This window comes from Octopus bimaculoides, chromosome 18, assembly GCF_046866305.1.
Source record: "Octopus bimaculoides isolate indiv1 chromosome 18, ASM4686630v1, whole genome shotgun sequence".
Classification (NCBI taxonomy): Eukaryota; Metazoa; Mollusca; class Cephalopoda; order Octopoda; family Octopodidae; genus Octopus; species Octopus bimaculoides.
The window spans coordinates 19198501-19220307 of record NC_142945.1 but is presented as its reverse complement, the minus strand read 5'-3'; positions in this window follow the sequence as shown (position 1 = coordinate 19220307).

The following is a 21807-nucleotide window of genomic DNA, read 5'->3' as shown; positions in this document are numbered from 1 at the left end:
GCCGTCGTATAAAGAAAAGAGTGTGTGTGAGTGATACATGTATGTGTATGCGTTATATACAGCAGATAAAATGAGTCAGTAACACGTGTGAGCATTTATACCAGTTCTTAGAGTACACAATAGGAAGAGTCTGTATGTGAAAGAAGTTGAGGCGTATGTGTGTGGCAGAGCGATCACTAGTTGTGATGTTGTGGCTTCCATGCCGGGCCGGGTTCTTGTTATACAGATGTTCGTCGCAGGCTGAACTCTTGTCTATTATTTATCGTGGTGAAGATGAAACACCTAACAGAATCGAAGAGAGAGAGATGTGCCGCGGTAGTTTGGTTAGTTGGTGTACGTAGAAATCAACGGTGGCGAATCTTGTAGTTCGTAGTTAAAGTCGTGTTGACTATGTTGGCGATGATGCTGGTTAGTAGTCGTAGACTCGTGTTGCTGATGGCGACGTCGGTGGCAGTCGTAGCTGGACGAAGCTGTTGATGTGGTCGCTGGAACTGCTGCTGCTGATCTGTGTGGTACACGGAACAGGTCTCTAAGAAATCTGAACCGAGACAAATTTGCCGGGTATAATCTGGGCTATTTATAGTTGATGGTAGGCTCCCGAAGGGATCAGAAAATACTCTATCACTTGACCTTATTAGGAGCTGTGATTGGTCAGTTTGCGTTCTGGCGGGAACGGTATGAAGCAGTTGCCGCTTCAAATAATAATCAGTCACGTGACGACAGAGAAATGTGTTTTCCACTACGCCCGCGCTTGTTTATATTTAACCGCGGGGAAGATGGCTTCTTTGTGTATAAAGGCGATAGTTAGTTTCACTACATATATATATATATATATAAACATATAAAGGTAAAGTAGTCGAAAATGTACGTAAACAACGACCTACGGTACAAACCGGAAGTGACCACATAAAAGCTACAAACATGAAACTGCACGTTTTAGCATTTTTGTAGGCATTCGAGGATGCCACACGTACGAGGAGGTACCCAAAAGTAACCGGAAACGTTCTCTGTGGGACAAACCCATTGTAGTTCAGGCTTCCACCGCTAGAAGCCACTTGATGTTACCCTAAGATATCAGTCTGCCGACCGGCGTCGTCCTGTTACGTCGGGCTGCCACGTGGTCCGTCTTTGTTTTGCAGTGCTTCTCCCCTGTTCGTTGATTTTTCCGATGGCTGAAATGAAGGAACAGCGTGCTTCCGTGAAATTCTGTTTTCTGCTGGGGAAAACGGCGGCCGAAACAGTTGTCATGCTTCAAACATCTCACAGGGACACTGCCATGAACAAAACACAAATTTACGAGTGGTTTTCACGCTTTTGGAATGGTCACTTATCGCTCGCTTGAAGACCAACCTTGTTCAGGGCGTCCGTCGACCTATCGAACGAATGAAAACATCATGAAAATTCATGAACTGATCTTGGAGGACTGTTACCGAACAATTGACGAACTTGCTGATATGACTGGTGTGTCCTGGAGCTCCTACCATCGAATTTTAAGCGAGGAATTGCGAATGAAAAGAGTTGCAGTAAAATTTGTGCTTCGCTTGCTCATGGAAGATCAAAAGTAGTCACGACCAGATGCGTGCGTGAACCAAAAGAACAGTAGGAAATCGACCCGGACCTTTTTTCGAAGGTCATCACTGGTGAGGAAAGCTGGTGCTACGGAATTCGCAGTTGTGGAAGAGGTGAAGAAAAAAATACGATGGAAGCGTAAAAAGGCAGCATTGCTTCGAACAGTGGAAAACGCATCTGGACCGATGCATCGCCTCAAATGGATAATATTCCGAAGGTGATAAAAGTGTAAGCATGTAAAACTAAGTGAATAAAATAATATTGCAAAATTCTGATTTCTTTTGGGTACCGCCTCGTATAGTGTAAATAATACTTTACGAGCCTGCAATTAATAGGACTAATTACACTGAGTTGGCTACTATTTTATGGAATAGTTTAAAAATAATACAACCCCAGTCTTTCGAACTTTTGTGAACATTCAAGGGATTATATGTTGTTTTGTGCGGCCCCTTTGTTTTAGTACAGATTGGAGAACTTCCCCCAAATGAATAAGAAAAAAATATAGGAGGAAATATAAAAAGAAAATTTTTAAATAACAATAAAATTTATGGTTTATATTACCAAGTTTCGGTTCCAGTGTCAATATTGACGTACGTGCCTACGAAGTCAACCTATATAGTACAGTAGTATCCGTTGTGCCGGAAGTATATTTATATTTGTAAGACAAGATACTAATTCTATATTTATCCGCAGCTCAATGGAGAAAGGAAGATGTATGGGTGTGAATGGCAACTGTCCAATATTAACAGAGCTGTTTGGTTTTTATATTTCGAAATATGTCATGGAGAATTAATCGCTTTAGTAAATGACAAGTTACAAACCCGAACTTTAAAGGTGGATAACCTATCTATCTATCTATCTATCTATCTATCTATCTATCTATCTATCTATCTATCCATCAATCCATCCATCCATCCATCCATCCATCTATCTATGCATACATGCATGCATGCATGCATGCATGCATGTATGTATGTATGTATGTATGTATGTTGACTTGTATGTATTCTCATGCATATAGCTGCATGTCTAGACATGCTCATGTATGTATGTATGTATGTATGTATGTATGTATGTATGTATGTTGACTTGTATGTTTTGTTTTATGTATGTATTCTCATGTAATATAGCTGCATGTCTAGACATGCTCATGTATGTATGTATATATGTATGTATGTATGTATGTGCGTATGCATGCATTTGTAGGAATTCGAGGATTCGACTCATATAATGTAAATTATACTTTATGAGTCTGCAATTAATAAGACTAATTTACACTGAGTTGATTACGGTTTTATGGAATATTTAAAAAATAATACACTAGTCTTTATAATTTTTGTGAACATTTAGGGGATTCTAGCATATCTTTTGCATGTGGTCATTTAAGCACAGATTCGACAACTTTACCCAAATAAATAGAGATACAAGGAAAATACATGTGTGTTCGTATGTGTATGTATGTATGTTATCAATCAGTTTCATTTCTGTATTTCTTGTCCATAGAGAAAGAGCCGGACTCTAACATAGATTCAAGGCTCCTTCATTGGAACTTTTATCAACATCATCTAGGTATTTGTGCATATGTGTGTGTGTGCAGTATTTGGTGTTAGTGTATGCGCAGATTTGTATGTTTGTTTTATGGATGCGTTTTTATGTCTAGATGCATGCATATGTATTTATGTGCTAAATTTTTGGAAAGTTTTACATATCTTTACAGTTCCATTGATGGCTTGAATCTGTAGTCTTCTAATCAGCCTTTTTCTTTCAGGTTTTGAGAACCCTAGTATGTATGTATGTATGTATGTATGTATGTATGTATGTATGTGTAGTAATTCTGGTTGTCGAACTGGTGAGATTGTTGAATACGGAAGACTGGAAATGATTGGCCGTAAGTAGGCTTTGCTCTTCTAAAAACAAGGGTTCGGTATCCGTCATTAGTTATTTTACTCGTGAACTTTCCTGATCAGGAGTCAGCCATGTTTAAATATCATTCCAAAGCCGCATTTTCGACTGGCTAGCGAGATAATGGAAATAACTGTGAGTAGTAATAATAAGAGTAATCGTTACTATATTCTCTCCCACTGAAGAATCTGAGTACCACACGGTGAGTTTGTAAAGTTCTTTGTCATCAAAATGTATGTCTGTGAATAGTGAATGTATGTATCCAGGGAACGGAAGGAATAATATGGGGCATTACAGTATTTCGGATAGTTCACACCTTCCGGTTTCTCAGGCTGTATGAGCGTAGACGTTGTTGAGCAGCTTTTAATTGTTCAAGTTTTACGCCATTGGCTTCTTCATGGGTCGATAACACTGGTTCCGGTCTGCCGATGTTTCCGTTTCGAAATCGTCCACAGAATCATGGTTGCACGATGAGGTACCAAGCTCGGTCGGTGTATTGGAAAATTGCGCATCTTCCTCCGGAGTCAGATGTTTCAACGAAACCGTTTCCTCCCTGCCGCTCGATAAGCGTACATGGGCGAAGTGTGGATTGCATTCAAGTAACTCAACCTCTTCTACAGCTGGGTCGTATTTTAAAACCGCGGTTGTTTCTTCAAGAGCACAGGTTCACTCTTCACTAGCTATTCTGATAGTAAGGTTCTAGAAGTTGAGCAGCGGTGAAAACTGAACAGCCTCTCGTGAGACGTGGTGTTAGTGGCCGTACAGAGAAGGGAGCGAATAGAATACAGAGCATGAAGGAGTACGCGCTGCCAGTGGCTCGCACTCAATCTCAACGCCAAAGTAATGGTTTTCCATAAGGGTGAATTGAGCCTATTGACCTGACCATTCCCAGCTGGATTGTATGGGGTCGTCCCACTGGTGGCTATGCCTTTATCATGGAAGAATTGTCTTAGTTCAGCTGACATGAAGGCAATACTACGATCAGAATGGATGAAGGAAGGGAGTCCAAAAATCGAAAATAGTTGGCAGAAACAATGAATGACAGCAGCGGCTGATATATCAGAACATGCCAACGCAAACAGAAAGCGAGAAAATTTATCGATAATTGAGAGTAGGTATTCGCTGTGATTAGTGGACCTTTGAAGTCTACACTTAATCTCTCGAACAGCTGAGTGGCCTTCACAAGTTTAGCTGTTGGTGGCACAAAAAATATAGGCTTCAGTTCGGTGCATGTGGGACATCGAGACGTCACAGATTTTACGCCATGCGTGGAAAATGGTAGATTCTTTGACCGCACGAAACGGAACAATCGTGTCATGCTTGCTTAGCACAAGGAATCGTGGAGCTGTGTAAGGTCCAAGGGGATAGAAGATGCACAATAACCCCGAGAAAAAGCATCTGCGGTCTTCTCCTTACCTGGCCGATAAACGACATCGTATTTGAAACAAGATAGCTCAATCCTCCATCGTCGTATCTTGTCGTTCTTGACTTTACCTTTGTGCTCGTTGTTGAACAGGAAAGCCACGGACCCTTCTTCCGGTCACTAACTGAAAATGAACGCCGATAAGGTTGTTCTTCCATTTCTGGGTTGGAAAGAAGAGGTAATTGGTTACACATCCCCGTGCCCAACTAATTACAGGTACAAATCAAAAACTTGTAGTCCGGATGAAGTATCTTTAAATTTCTCAATAGTTCAGCGTAGGTGTTTTCATTTTCGCTGACCGTTAGCTTCATTTTGACATTTACAGGGCAACTGCTTTCTGCTATTGCACACAGTTTCTTTTTTCTGTCCCAAATCACTATGTTTCGTTGATTATGTTTGCATTTTATTAAGGTTTTCACACGGATATTGCATCAGTACTCTTTCATATTATGAGTGATTATGTTCTCTACGCACAGTTGGTTCCTATGTCATTAGTCTTAGGCTTATCTTTCAAACGGATCTCGTACATCGTCCTGGCTACAAAACGAAGGTCTCATCGGTAGATGATAACGCAATAACATTTTCGAACCACTGATTATGATGTGGGTGATATATTTAGTGGTTACAGAGTCTGCATCATTTATTACATTTCGTTGTTTTTCTCGCATCAGTATCCCTTTTGTGCATCAGGGATTTGGTAATTTTTCCCGTCACTCGATTGTAATTCGTTACGCTTTAAAGCGATAGTTTGTGAACTGGTTGTTGATCCAAGATAGACTGCTTTGATTATCAATGTTGTTGTCATCCCGGAGCTTTTTTCCTACATATCCATGCATGGCTTTCTGTTGAAATGCAATCATCCTTTCATCTATTATATTGCGGTAACGTCGTGCAACATCTTTGGGCATGTATGTATGTATGTATGTATGTATGATGGATATATGATGGATGGCTGGAAGTATGGATGTATGGTTGTATGTTTGCATGGTTGTATATATATGTACACACACACATATGCCCTCTTGATTTTTGTAGTTATCATCAGTGTATTTTTGGCGATTTAAATAGGAGTTTTGATTGTTATTTCCAGCATGTAGACATACTTAGTATGTCCTTTGATTAATATTAATCCTTCAGCTATTTAATGCTTTTCTTGGGCCTATAATCGCCTATATTATTGATTCTGTTATTATCATTTTTTAAAATAGTCATACTAGATAATAACAGAATTAATAATATCTTAGCAAATTAATTTCTCGGGAATTATTTTTTCTCGTGAAATGTTTGCCCTGGTGGCTGTAATTGATTTCGGCGCCAAAAACCAATCAGTTGCGGCGCAGACTTTAATACGATAGGTTGGGGGTCTCTATCATGGTAACGCGTGCTGAAGAAGCTACGGCGATTTTTTTGCCAGTGCAGTGAGTCCAAATACTTAAATGTACGTTAGGAGATTTTATTAACCTGATCTGCTTTCGGTTGATTTCTGTAGTTATCATCAGTGTATTTTTGGCAATTTAAATAAGAGTTTTGACTGTTATTTCCAGCAGGTAGATATACTTAGTATGTTCTTTGATTAATTTTACTCCTTCAGCTATATATGTATGTATGTATGTATGTATGTATGTATGTATGTATGTATGTATGTATGTATATGCGCACACACATACATATATGTACACACACATGCATACGGTTCTGTATGCATATACGCGTATATGTTTCAATGTATATTTGCATGATATGTGCGTGTGTATGTGTGTGCGCATGTGCACGTAGCCTTTTCAATACAATTTTCCTGAATTTGTCCTTTGGTGCTCCTTGACATAAAAAAATCCTCGCTGACTTTCAGGAAGAATTTGTTCGGTTATATTTTACAAGCACTTGTGTGTTGCTTCTGTTAAAAAATTTCTTTTAATTGGATGTAGGGAAATTCCTTGAAAATGTCCATTGTTTTGCAGGTCACCCTTTCGCATGTGAATGGTGACTAACTATACATCGTTGAGCTCTTGCATGAGGTCACTGCATTGTCAGCATTTTCTCAAAAACTGAAATCTACAGTACAGTCTCTTCTCTCTGGAAACAAGGCACATTCTAGTTTTGTCACGTGATAGCAGTTTCCAGTTTCTCCATATTCGGCATAAATCCAAAATGGCATCAGCCGGAAGTTGTTGGATACTCTTCTACGGACCATGTCTGATAATCTCTCATCATTCTTGCATTAAAATCAGCCGAAACAAGCAGCTTATTGATTGCGTGTACAATATCCAGATGTTTACGCAGGGAATTGTAAAATTAGCATTTGTCCTCTTAAGGAATAAATACACTTAAACAGTTATATTCGATGTCCAGCCAGGATTAATATCATGTTGTTTGTCGTTTTGAATTGAAGCTTAATGTGGATTATCTTAACTAGATCATGTGATAATCTGCCCTAGAAGCAATTGGGTTGTACGAGCAATTGGGTTGTACGAGCAATTGGGTTGTACGAGCAATTGGGTTGTACGAGCAATTGGGTTGTAAATGTATCTAGTTAGCATGGCAGAAGTAATTTGTCTCCAATCTTAGTATAGCAAACGGTATGATTGGAGACAGATGACTTTTGCTATGCTGACTAGATACATATATATCGTATATATCTCATGATATTTATATAAATATCAGGAGATACGAGGGATGTATGAAAAGTCTTGAGCCTAAAAAAAAAAACATAGCACAAGACTTCTGATGAAGGCCTTGAACGCCTTGAAGGCTCAAAACTTTTCATACACCCCTCGTATATGCGACCTAGTAGTGACTTTTAGTAATCAGGTCAGAAGCTGTTTCATTAAAAGTTTATGAATCCCCTGAACAATAGACAATCTATAAGATTTCATGTAGCATCATCGTTGTCATGACAAAATGTATTACGTTACTATGACGATAAAAACGATATCATTGTGACGAAATACTTTTTATTTAACAGTTGAAAATTAAAATCCTGTTAATACTTTTACTATAAAGATGTAGGTAAAGAGACTATCAGATATCTGAATATTCTGTTATCTTGTGAATACTAGCCAGTTTGTTGTTGAATGGTGTGAAATACTGTTTTATTAATACCAAGATTGTCTATGTTCGTAGTGGTTTCTTGAAAAGCATAAGACATTGAAGGAATAGCGTCAGGAAGCTATACTAGTTTGTTGACAGGAATGTTCTGGATAGCGAGGCCAACACAAGCTTCACTCTGTACAACTTCCTCATTTTCTGACCTCTCTCTCTCTCTCTCTCTCTCTCTCTCTCTCTCTCTCTCTCTCTCACACACACACACACACACACACACACACACACACACACACACAATCACTGTTTATGGATTGCGAATGCATAACATTCAAAGTGAGAATTTGCAATCCGATTGTTGGTCTAACACACACTGCTTTGATTATCAATGTAGTTGTCACGGAGCTTTCTGTTAACATATCCTTGCATGGCCTTCTGCTGATATGAGCTCGTCCTGTCCTCTGTTATATTGCGGTAGAATCTTGCAACTATTTTGAGCATGTATGTATGTATGTATGTATGTATGTATGTATGTATGTATGTATGTATGTATGTATACATATATGTATGTGCGAATGTACACAAACAAGCCTGTACATACATATATGCGCGATAGTGTGCATATATATCCAAGTATGCATCTATATATTTATGTATATTTGTATGATGTATATTTATATATATATATATGTGTGTGTGTGTGTGTGTTCCTGTGTGTGTATATACGTGTGTGTGTGCTTGCGCACGCGCGTGTAGCCAACCTATTTGACAACTGTCTGAATTTGTTGCAAGGTAAAAATCATATCGTTGGTGCTCCTACTCGTACAAAATCCTGTCTAGCTTTCAAAAAGAATCTGTTCGGTCATGCTTTGCAAGCGATTTAGCAGTGCTTTGGCTAACATTTCCCTTGCAATTGAAAGTAAGAAAATTCCCTGAAAATTTCCGTTATTTTGCTAGTAATCCTTCTTCTTGTAAATGATGACTAAATAAATGTTCATCCTTGAATTGCTGTAACAGGTTACTGTTTCGCCAACATTCTCTGAAAAGTTCAGGAAGTCTATGGCATAATCCCTTCCCGCCATACTCATAAACTTCCATGGAAATTCTGTGGAAGAAGTTCCTCGTTTTGTCTCTTGGATAGCAGTTTCCAGTTTCTCCATATTCAGCGGTAAATCCAAAATGGTATCATCCAGAAGGTATTGGATACACTCTCACGGTCCATGTCTGATAAGTTCTCACTATTCTTGCATTAAAATCGGCCGAAACAAGCAGTATATCGATTGCATGTACAATATCCAGATGTTTACGTAGGAAATTGTAAAACTCGTATTTGTCCTCATAAGGAATAAAGACACTTAAACAGTTATACTTCAATTTCCAACAAGTACGAATACCACATTTTTTTTTATACTGAGGCTTCATGTTGCAATTTCGTCAAAGTCGACTTTGCTTTTCATCCTCTCGAAGGTCGTACGATCGCTTCAAAAGTGTAATTAAGGAGTATAGCAGGCCATTATCTCCAAACTTACTATTACGAGCTTTATGTATGGAAATCCTCGGGGTTATTTATGATCTAATATGTGATTCTTATTGGCAAGAGAAAACAAGGACGGCCAAAAACGACTTGGCGTTGCACCTTCATCGATGACCTCAAAGCCATTGACATTTCATGGGATGAAGCTGAAATCGCCGCGGCTGACCGACTACGTTGGAGAAGCCTTGTCGCCTAATTTGCCATACAGTGCAGGAGGACCTAAGAACAAGACTAAGACTAAGATGTGATTCTTATTAATCCAACCAGAAGTTGTTTCAGTGTTAGTTTATAAATCTACTAAACTATAAACAAACCATAGCATCATCGTTGCCGTGACAACCAGTATTACGTTACTATGATGATAAAAGAACGATGTCATTGTGACGAAATATTTTTTATCCAATTGTTGAAAATTTAAATCCTGTCAAAACTTATTATAAAAACGTTGAGAAAGAGACAGTCAAATCAATGAAAATTTTGGTATCCTGTGAATAATAACTGGTTTGGCGCTGATTAGTGTGATATATTGTTTTTATTTGGACCGAAATGGACTATGCTCGAAGTGGTTTCTAGCAAAGGCTTAAGACATTCAACAAATAGCAACAAGAAACGAATGCAGAGGAGGGAGAAGCCGACACAAGATTCACTTTGTACAGCATCTTCATCTCCTTATCAAAAGAGGCTATTTTTTTTTTTGCTCTTGCAACTCTTGCTGTTCTTTCAGTCGTGTTTCTGACAGTGGAGCGATGTCTATACTACAGTTCTAACCCTAACCCTAACCCTAACCCAATTTTCTTCCAACCATAGCAGTTCTTTCGCTCTTCCAGAATTGGTTACAACCATTATCGTTCTGACACTCAAGGACTCAAAAATCAATTTAAAGTTTCCTTCTTGCTTTATTTGATCACAGAAATGGAGACCAAACAAGGCGTAGTATCTCAGGCAGGCTAGTTTAAAATGAACGGGCGGTTTTAAATCTTTTTGTTGTGATGCATCCGAATTGAGAAAGATGTCACAATCTCTGAATAGGACAGCCTGGTCATATGAGCACGATCTTGGGTAACTGCCACTCTTCTATATACTCATGATCATTACAGACAAATGGTATTTGAGTTGATTTCCGGCTAGTGTCTTCCTGTTTCTCAAACCTACCATTGTCACCATTTTTTAGTGCAACTGGACTTTTCCTTCTCATTGCACCATATATTCGCTCATATGTTAGGAACCCGTACAGTTGAAAGCAAATACAGACACCATATCAACAACCATGCTTTTAATCCTGTGGAATATCAAAGATATGAAAGCTGGAGAAAGCGAGGACTGTATCTGTTTAAGCCATAAATGAAGCTAGGACTGTTTAGAGGTGTCACAGGGCATCGTTAAGGTATGGGCAGTATAAGGTATGGGCAGTTTTTTTTATAGTCTCACCAATTTAAACCGCCGGGTCACTGTACTCTAATGAGTGCTGCTGCTGTTGGCCACAACTTATTAGCCATCAAAGTGATTTATTCGTTGCTTACCTCTCTATCTAGAGGCCGTTCCACTTATTGCTACTCGTAAACGTACCCTAAAGCAGTATGGCTCTACTTGATGGATATATATATATATATATATATGTGTGTGTGTGGGTGTGTGTGTGTGCATATGTGTAAATACAAATGTATGTATATGCATGCGTGTGTATGTGTGTGTTCGCGCGCGTATCTGCCCGCGTGTGCGCGTGAAGTTTTGTTATTCTGAAGATGTGTGGACAGTTTGTCTTTCTTTTGGGCCTCGAAAGTCTGTACAACTTCTAGCTCGCCTCCTCGTTTCCTGCGTCATACTACATACAATAACCCATTTACTCCAGGATGTAACACATGATTATTCTTTGCTGGCTTGTTTATTTCTTTGTATGCATGCGTGTATGTATGAATACATGTATGTGTATGTATGTGTGTGTGTGTGTGTGCATATATATATATATATATATATATATATATATATATATATATGTGCATGTATCTTTGTATGTATGTATTTGTGTGTGCGCGCGCACGTGTGTAAGTGTGTGCAAGAGAATGAAAGAAGATAGTATAGAAGTGGATGAGAGGGGAGGAGGAACTATTTATTCTGCAATTCAGTCAGAATTTTGTTTGCTGTATTTACTTAGCTAAATTGTTTTCTCATCTACTTACCCACCATTCTACATTCCTGTCATAGTGTTTATTGTATGTGTAAACGTATTTCTCATTCGCAAAGCAGCCCCCATAATGCAGGAGTCACTTGTTTAGCAGGGATGTATGAATGATCATTGCATAAAGATGGTAGAAGTTTTAACGTAAACGAAAAAAAAAAAAAAAAATGAAATGCTTGTGATGTATGCATTACTTAGCAACAACGTGTCTGTATCAATAGATAATATTTAAAACAATTAAGACAGTGAGCTGGAGGAATCGGTAGCGCGCTGGCTGAAATGTTTTGCGATATTTCATCCGTCTTTATGTTCTGAGTGCGATAAAATAAGTATCAATTGAATTCTGAGATCGATGTAGTCGACTTAACTCTTCCACCGAAATGCTGGCCTTGTGCCAAAATTTGAAACTAATATTTGAAACAATTCTCATTATACTCCTTTCAAGGAGTTGACATGAACTGAGATGTGTAAGATCAGATGTTTCTCAAGGAACAGAGCATGTAGAATGATATTCAAACTAAATTCGACTTGCATCAAGAAGTTTCTCGCGGTCGAGTCGCTACTTCGCGTTGAGAGGCCATAGCTCTGGTACCACGGATATGGGATTAGAACGCCGTAGAAAAGAATCGCAAGATGGATTCTTCAAGCTAAACGAATCGGCAGGAGATCTAGGGAGTAGACCAAGAGCGAGATGATTGGATAATATCCACAGTCTCAGTTGGCCACGCTTTAGAATCCAGCCAGAAAGTGTAATGACGGTTGCTTCTGATAGGTCCTTAGATACCTGAGAACTCTACCCCCCACGATCTTCCCAGAAATAGTAGGCAGAGAAAATGGATGGATCGATTGCATCAAACATGGTGGTGACAGTGACATAGGAACTATATCCAGTTATCTGCCAATATTTGGCTTTGCTGAACCCTTTCAATTTATCCAAATACAAAATTTGGCTTTTTGCTCACTTGGAATATCTTCATTAAATTAGATAATTAAAAGGAATTAATAAAAGTTTCATCTATTCTCTTAAATTCATTCGACATATAATTGTGTTTGCCTGATTATGGAAGGGTTTCTTTAAATTAAATTTTATTTCGCCACAACAACGTACAGTCATTCCTGACATTTTCTAAAGAGTTAACTTTAGCACAGATAGCATTAGACCCACTGGACGATAACTGATGAGGAATTGGGGACCTTCTGTGTCTGTTTTCCGTTCGTCTGTGCATTTACTATATATTGTTTCGCACACACACACACACACACACACACACACACACACACACACACACACACACACACACACACACACACACACACACACACACACACAAGTAAGCACATGATTGCAAAAATAGTATTCGAATACCAAGGGTATATATACTTTTTTAAATACTTTTTATTAAATTAATACTTCTCTTTAAAGCCGAAAAATCAAGAGTGGCCACTGCCAAGCTAGCACGAACTTTCTCTCTTCCCCTCAAGTTCGTCACATCACAGCGTTCAGTATACATATATTTTTTTCACGTCTGGCCTACAGCCCTTCTTGTTTATTTTCACTGTTTCATTTTCCTGTCGTGTTTTCTGTTTGCCACTTAATTCCTCCGCATTACAAATTTCATTTAATTTGTTTTCGCGGGAAGAGCTATTCTAACAATGCGTCCTGCCCTAACTCTTCGAAGCGCTTAGCTTAGAATAGGGGCAGCTGATGAAGGAAATGTTCTCTATGTGGCCTGTTTGTTTTCTGTGCTCTGTTTATGTTCTGTTTTTAATTTTGTCCACGTTTTTTTGTGACGTCCTGTACCCAGATATGCATCTATATATACATGTAAATGTAGGTATGTACATACATGTACGTATATATGCATATACTCACATATTATTTGTATTATTATTATATGATCGAACGCACGCGTCCTTTTTGCAAGTATATGTATATATGTCTGAATGAGTTTGTGTGTGTGTGTATGCTTTTGTGTTTATGTATGTTCACCCTCGCTTGACAATTAGTGTTGGTTTGTTTGCGTTCCTGTAACTTAGCAGTTTCGGCAGAAGAAATAGAAGATTAAGTACCAGATTTTAAAAAAAAACGAATACTGGGATCAATCTATTAGTTCGGCTAAATCCTTCAAGGCGGTTCCCCTGCATGCAGAAAGATAAAAGCTTATGTGCGTATATATATATATATATATATATATATATATATATATATATATATATATATATAAAATTATAATACAGGGTATCAAGAGATACCACCACGCTGAAAAAATAGCAGTCAAATCCTGACTCCAAAACCACAATAAATGTCCGCAATACCGATCTTATCCTTATTTATATAAATATATATATATATATATACTAATATATACTTTTGTTATTTACACCACCTGTCCTCGTCTGTTGTTATTATTTGTATATTCTCCCATATATATATATATACATGGATATATATCAATGACAAAAAAACAGGAAACACGTAATCTTCCTCATTAGCTCACAGCTGTTTCTACAAGAAAATGCAGACCCAGAGCCGAATAGGATGTTGCACTTTCCACTACTACTACTACTACTACTACTACTACTACATCCACATCATTGCTCTGCAACAATCAGTGGCTAATCAACATCATTTGTAAGTATCATCGACCTAACAACCACCAACACCATCGTACCACCACCACCACCACTACCAATACAACCACCACCACCAATACAACCACCACCACCACAACCACTACCACCACAACCACCACCACTACCAATACAACCACCACCATCACCACAACCACCACCACTACCAATACAACCGCCACCACCACTACCACCACCACCACCACACAATCACCGCAACTACCACCACAACCACAATCACCGCAATTACTATTATCACCACTCTCCTCCCCAACTCCTCCTCCTCCCCTCCTCCCCCTCCTCCCTCTCCTCCCCCTCCTCCTCCTCCTCCTCCTCCTCCTCATCATCATCATCATCAGCAGCAACAGCAGCACCTTCCCATCTAACGTTGCCATCCATTAAGATTAACAAAGATAACATTGTATTTCTAAATTAGACCCTCCCGCCTCAACTTGACTGGAAGACAACATCAGAGAAATAGGTAAAGGCTTGTTATGATTAAGAATAGGTTTCTGCTTAAAAATGCGCGTTGTTTTTTTTTTCCCGCCGTTGTTATTGTATCTTGCCGTTTGTTGTTGACTTCGCTTCCTGTAATTAATCATATAAATTGTCAGTTTTCACATTATATTGTTGCCCTTACTCTAATGCTAAATATTCTAAGATACAGTGTTAAAACGAAAGTCATGACCGACCTAAATTAAGAAAGAAGTACAGAGAAGAGTAACAAAAGATTTATATAATTAATCCGCTCGAAGAATTATTCAGCGTTTTACCATGATATCAAAATTTACATCAACAATAGGCGCAGGAGTGGCTGTGTGGTAAGTAGCTTGCTTACCAGCCACATGGTTCCAGGTTCATTCCCATTGCGTGGCACCTTGGGGAAGTGTCTTCTACTATAGCCTCGGGCTGACCAAAGTCTTGTGAGTGGATTTGGTAGACGGGAACTGAAAGAAGGCTGTCGTATATATGCATATATATATATATATATATATATATATATATATATATATATATATATGTGTGTGTATATGTCTGTGTTTGCCCCCCCCCCCAACATCGCTTGACAACCGATGCTGGTGTGTTTACGTCCCCGTAGCTTAGCGGTTCGGCAAAAGAAACCGATAGAATAAGTACTACGCTTACAAAGAATAAGCTCTGGGGCCGATTTACTCGACTAAAGGCGGTGCTCCAGCATGGCCGCAGTCAAATGACTGAAACAAGTAAAAGAGTAAAAGAGAATTGTAAGAACACATGGGTAAAGCTTCTTGGAACTAGCAGAAAGTAATGCTGAGCGGTTCTTAGAGATTCTTGATGTCCAAGAATCCTTTAGCTTTTATCTTTCTTTTACTTGTCGCACTCATTAGACTGCGGCCATGCTGCCGCACCGCCTTGAATAATTTTGGTCGAATGAATCGACGTCAGTACATATATTTTGTTAAGCCTGGAACTTAGGTCTCTTGTACAGAACCGCTAAAGTTACAGGGATGTAATCACACCAACATCGGTTGTCAAGCGGTAGTGACACACACACACACACACACACACATATACGACAGGCTACCAAAATTTCCACCAACCAAATCCACTCACAAGGCTTTGGTTGGCTTGAGGCTATTGTAAAAGACACTTGCCCATGGTGCGGTGTAACGCAGTGGGATTGAAACCAGAATCACATGTAGTATTTTCGAAGGAAGAGTAACGTAAAATCAATGAATTGCAAGATATCGAACCTAAACCTGGATATTATTTTTGAACATTATTGTCTCGTATCCAAGGGCTTATAGTGTCGGTTACCCGGTTTCCCATGTGTATAAGTGAACGGGACTCCTGTCTGTTACAGGGTTACTCATTTACAGCTGAGTGAACTGGAGCAAGGTGAAATGAAGTGCTTTGCTTAAGAACACAACGTACTGCCAGGTCCGGGAACGGAAGCCATGATCTTGCGATCGTGAGTGCGTCACCTTAACCACTTGGCCACGCGCCTTCACACTTAAGCGTGTAGATCGACTTAAATTTAGCACAGCAAACCAAGATATTCATCGGTTATACAACTATCGGCGCTGTACAGAAAAATCGGTAGAGAGCCTGACTAAATAACTTCGGTATTTAGTTATATCTCTTTACTTTCTGAGTTCAAATCTTGCCACAGTCAACTTCGCATGTCCTTTTTCCAGGAACCATTAAACGAACACTATTCAAGTATTGGGCTCGATTTAATCGACTGTACTTCCTCCTGGAAACTAGTGGTCTTTAAATTGAGTATGTGTTATACGTTACGCAATCTCGTAAGTCCTGGGGTCGATTTATGCGACTGAAAGCGGTGCTCCAGCATGGCCGCAGTCAAATGACTGAAGCAAGTAAAAGAATAAAAGAATAATAAAATAAATTAAATAAATTAGGAACTCTTTATTTTCAACAACATCGAAGGAGAATTCATCCAAGTACATGTGCGCACGCACATGCATACACACGCATACGCACGCGCATACACACGCACGCACACATAACGTATAGCAAAAGTACATAACCAAAACAAGTCACACATACACATCAAAAGCGAAATATCCTCTATATGCATGCATGCATCTATCCATCCATCCGTCCATCCATCCATTACATTACATAACATACATACCTACTGCACGGACATAACATATACACACTTTACATATAAACATATATACATACACACGCACATATATAACTGTTACTCTTTATCTTCTACTTTAGCAACTTCTCTGAGTAATTTCTAATATAAATATATTGGCAATTGTTCTTTATTTTCTCGTATACATCGAAGTATTGTGAGGTGAATCTTAAAGTAAATGTATCAAATTCTCAGCCGGAATAAATACCTTCCTCTACGCTTGTATCGAGTTCTTTCTTTATATTATTGTTCTTTGTTTGAAATAGAAAAACAATATTACTACGTATTACTACACTTTGTTTGAAATAGAAAACAATATTACTCAGTATTACTACGCTCATTGTAATAGACCACCTACAACAACTAACAAAAGGCTGAATCTAGCAGAAACAACATCTTGATCAGTCTACAAAAAACATACCGCCACTAATATTTTTAGGCTCCTGTATAAGAAAAAAAGAAGTAAAAATATATACTTCGTCAAATTTGTACAATCGGGCAAAACTAAATATTGTTCTTATGAAAGAAACTAAATGAGATGTTTTGAATGAAAGCAACACTAACGCCCAAAGGAAAACAAAATGTTATCTATGACAGCGTTGAATTATTTCGCTACAAGACACTTATTTCACATTCGAAGACCATAAGAATAATTTTACACATTAATCAATCCCTTCACTAGATTTAGCAAATAAGCCAGAACAATTATAAGCATGATCAACTAACACATTTTTGATGCCATTATTCCTAAATTTCAGACAGATTTTGATTTACGCTTGTGGAATAGTACGAACGTTGTGAGTCACTGGTTTAAAACTATCCAACACGAAAACAGTTTTAGATTTCACCAATTAGACATAAAAGATTATCACCGTTTATTTCAAAAGCTTACATTTAGCTGCACTGAATTTCATCAAACAAATCAACTCCCATCAACCATTAAAAGATCAAAATCATCTTATACGGAAAAATAAAAAATTACGATAAATCAATTAAAAGATATATTCGGATGTACTCCTTGATGTAAGTATGGAATCGAAAGATTCTAATGAAGTTAGTGATAACCCCGGTTCATGTATTCCAAATCTTTATATTCCAAATTCACATGCCGGGACATACACTGAAAATCTCAATGAATCTTTTAGGGATTTAGGATATCGTATTATGGTAGAATCGAACTACAAAGATGCAAATATTTTAGATGTCACATTCAGCTTAACTTTCAGCAATCATCTTATAGAAAAAAGCTTTACGCAATTCCCCATTACACGCATAAACTCCAATTACCCGCAAATAAGCATCAATACTATAGTGATAAACATCACGTGACGGCTTTCCGACCATTCATCTAACATTGATTTCAAATTTTGGCACAAGACCAGCAATTTCAGGGGTAAGTCAATTACATCAACCCAGTATTCAACTGGTACTTATTTTATCGAGCTCCGAAAGGATGAAAGACAAAGTCGACCTCAGCGGAATTTGAACTTAAACGTGAAGATGGACGAAATGCCGCTAAGCATTTCGACCGTCTTCACGATTCTGACAGCTCTCCGCCTTAACCGTTGTTTTAATATTGATGCTTCGATACTCTTAATGAAAATGGTTTTTAGATAAAGCACAGTACATCGAAAACTACTAACTTTCAACCACACATAGAAAGAGACCTATTATATAGTACTATCCATTATACAATCTACATGTTGTCACTGTGGTAGCAAAAATAATTTTGAAACACCTACTTAAGCATTTCTTATTCGAGCATAAGTATAATAAAATCTTAAAGAAAAATTACCTAAAGCTATTTTGTCTCCACTATATACAACTTTACACAAACCTCAGCTAACCTCAAGCAATCTGAACCAAGCTCTTTCTCTCTCTCTCACCACTAATTCTACAATCCAACTTGAAACTGTATCTATCTGAACAATAGCGCTCAAATACATCCTCTTATTCTTAATGTAACAACACTATTTTACTGCCCACGAACTCCTTTACAACATAATCAAACAGTCACATTGCCAAGAATTTACTTTTCATCTAAGCTTACTATGCACCATTTAAATACCATTATATTTAGATATTCGTAAAATTTATATCTCTTGCGCAGGAATGAACCATTTGCGTCCTTTTTGCCATAGCCTAATTAGGAATCAGCTTCATACTTTACTGTTCTTTATATGGCATTAAAAAAAGTCAAGCGGTTAATTTAACCAATATATATATGTATATATATATATATATATATATATATATATATATATATATATATATATATATATATCACGGTAAATATACCATCTGTAATTTCATTGCAAAGTAATTACACCGCAAGGTAATTACATCCTAAGGTAATTACATCGCAAGTTAATTATATGAGTTAATTCATAGTAAATTTATCATCATATCGAGTAACATCGTTAGTGAATTTATCATCAAGCTTTTTTTATCCGCAGGAAAAATACATTCTTAAACATTATTCAAACTATTGATTTTTGTGTCGCGTTTTTTCCTTATTTCATTTAGAACAAAAAACTAATTACATCCATCCATCCATCCATCCATCCATCCATCCATCCATCCATCCATCCATCCATCCATCCATCCATCCATTGAATTATTCCTGGAGAAGTGTGTATGGTAGTGGTGGTGGTGGTCCTCAGGCCTCCATATGGTCCTATCAGAAGCAACTATGCGCTTGGATTTCCAAGTGGGATCAACTGAGGCTACGGATGTTATTCAGCCATCTTGTTTGTGACCTACACCTAGGTCTCCAGCAGTTAGCTCGGCTTGAAGAATCCGTCCTGTGATTCTTTCCTGCGACATTCTAATCACATGTTTGTAGTACCGGAGCTGTAATTTCTCAATGCAAAGCTACTGCTCGACCTGGGGAAATTCCTTGGTCACAAGAATTATAAATAGATTCAAAGAGAAAAACAATTATTTATATGAAATTTACTCACTAAAAATTTGAGAAAAGAAAAAAAGTTACTTTTAAAAATAGAATCGCAAAATAATACTATTTTAGGAGATTGCTATTTTAAGTTGGATGAAGAAGGAAATAATAGAAAAAAGCAAATTATGTGCCATGCCTATCTTGTGTATTCTATGCAGCACATGTGATACATAGGACATTTCCTTAGCGTCCATGCATCATATATGATATACATTCCCAATTTTTTTTCAACCGTCAGAGTCACTTGGGATATATAAAAGGAAAGGTCTATATTTTTCAGAATGTTTGAAACAAGGACAGACTAAAAACCTGAAAAAAAGCAGGGATATTTTTAGGACAAACTTACGAAGAATGTTTTAGCCAAGTAAAAGGGTTAAAATCATTCAAATTTTGGCAGTCATTAACGATGCATTATATTCTTGTTATACTACTTTTATATTTGTGTCTACTATGTGGAATTTCTGCGCCGGCGATATAACGTTCAATTATTACTTCGTTTTCTGGATTCTTTCTTTTTCCCACAAGATTTCTAAAAAATTTCAGCTCATAGGATGGAATTTTTTGTCTTTGAATTTGTTTCCCATTGTTTTATTTTTCTCTATTTCATTTTTTCTCTTCACATTGATACACTCTGTATTTAAGACAATTTTCTCAAACTACATGATTCTTTATAAAAATCTAACATTTATTTTTACTCTTATCGTAAGTTCTATAATTTCTACCTTATTTTTCTTATTTTCTCCAAACGTCATAAAGATCAAACGCTAACCCTTTTTCTACTATGCACTTTAACCTGCTTCATGATTTTACCCCCATCAGCTTAAAAAAAATCCCGTTTACTTTTCAGTTTATCTCGCATTTCAGTATCTCAGTATCGCTACATTCCAATGTTCGTATATTCTACGATTGACCTAGAGAAATTCAACCCTTTTACCTTGCCAAACAGGGGATCATGCATGCACATGCATTTGTTTTTCAAGATGTTTTATATGTCAGCGTGTTATAAATGATATAGTTGAATTTTAGGAAAGTTAGGAAGGTCATTTGGCCAATAAAATAAAAACACACGCACTGGTTTAATCCACCTCTTTATTGCTGTTGAATAGTTTATTGCCAATCTCCAACTGATTTTTTCTTGTGTTTATGTTGTTTATGTGTTTATGTTGTTCTGTTTATGTTGTTTATGTGTTTATGTTCATTTATTTGTTGTCAAGCCTCTCTTCTCTCTGTGTATTGCGGTTTTGTCGACATTACTGTTTTATTTTTTTGTGTCCATGTTTCCTTTTATTTTAATTCACACATGTATATGTTTGTGATTTGTAAGTGTGTATATATGCGTGTATATGGTTTATGGATGTACGTGTCAGTGACTTTTGGATATTTGCGGTTTGTTTACATTTAAATGTGTAGTGGTTGGTTTTGCTGACTTAAATCTTATTTTATCATTGTCGTTGTATTACTGTAACCTTTCTACTGAGGCGATCTGTTTCCATTATGTATACCACTTCTGTAACCTGCTAGAAAGTTGTATCTTTCTATCGGGTAGTAAGAATTTTTATTTAAACATTATCCATTGAGCCATTGTATTTTTCCATGCCATGCTGGTGTTGTTTGAATGTTTGCATGTTCCACCGTATTTAAGCCAGTGTTCTCCAATAGTTCTGCTTATAGCGAAGGCTCTTTCATCTAAATCTCCCGCCAGATTATCCTACCAGGGCTTTACTCTCATTCGACGCTGCAGCTGCGGACTGGAAGAGGCTTCGTGGCAAGCCCCGCACCAGATGGCTGGACGTAATTAGGGAAGATCTCCAGAGGTTCGACGTCACCTTGGAGGATGCAGAGGGGCTGGCACGGGACCGCCAGCGATGGATAGTACTGGTGGTCCTGGTCGGCTCTTTGCATGATGATGACCCTAGCTCTATCAAGC